The 996-nt window shown below is 37.8% G+C and overlaps 1 pseudogene; it reads right to left on the bottom strand.

The window, feature by feature from the left end:
• Positions 1–877: 877 nt before the first annotated feature.
• LOC133389923 (5S ribosomal RNA) lies at positions 878–996 on the bottom strand (annotated as a pseudogene).

The following is a 996-nucleotide window of genomic DNA, read 5'->3' as shown; positions in this document are numbered from 1 at the left end:
AATAAAATGGGGAGGGGAGAAGCATATACACCACCTTTTTAATGTATATTTTTATTGTTTTGAAAAATACAAATTACAAAGTGCATGTACCCCACCTTGAGCTCCTTGGAGAAAAGTTGGGATATATGTGTAAGAAATAAATTATCAAAGCAAAACACGATAAACTCAGCCAATTTCTTCTTTAAAATGGAAGGTTGCAATGGTCTATGGCTACAAGCAATAAATATTTATTGGAAAATGGAAGAACCAATAAAGACATAGCATAATGTTTTGTTTTTTTAAGAGAACAGAACATGAATACTCCTAGCTGGATCACATTGTCAGACATAATAGACCGGTACACTTTACTTACCTTATCAGTTTGTACTCAGGAAAGTGTCAAAATCCCAGCTGGAGACTGAAGTCTAGGAGCATTCTTCAAATCAGACTGAAAGCAACCCAGAGAATAGTCAGGGAACACATCTGTGAAGTGAAAATAAATACCATTTTACTAGTTAATTAGCATCTCTTTGCAATCAAAGAGTAACAATGCAATCCTATGCATGCTTAGTCAGAACTAAATTCCTCTGAGTTAAGTGGAACTTACTCCCAGGTACGTGGATATAGGATTGTAGCCTTAAGCATTCTTCCTATCCTTTTATCCCAAGCCAGGTGGATTTATATTCTGTTTGGACTAAAAAGTCTCCAGATGTGTTTCTCCTTGGTTTTACTATCTGTATTAATTAGTCTAGGAATCAATAGCAATATGCAGAATATTTGTTGTTGTTATATGCCTTCAGGACAATTACAACTTATGGCGACCCTATGAGTCTTTTTTGGATATATTCATAGGGTTGGTAAGAGGTATTCAGAGGTGGTTTACCATTGCCTTTCTCGAAGCCTATGGCACCCGGTATTCCCAGGCAGTCTCCCATCCAAGTACTAACCAGGCCTGACCCTGCTTACCTTCTGAGATCAGACGAGATTGGGCATGTTCAGGGTAGTATGACCATAGGC

Source organism: Rhineura floridana, chromosome 7, assembly GCF_030035675.1.
Source record: "Rhineura floridana isolate rRhiFlo1 chromosome 7, rRhiFlo1.hap2, whole genome shotgun sequence".
Lineage (NCBI taxonomy): Eukaryota > Metazoa > Chordata > Lepidosauria > Squamata > Rhineuridae > Rhineura > Rhineura floridana.
Note: the sequence above shows the minus strand (reverse complement) of the source record. Positions and strands in the feature narration are given on the sequence as shown.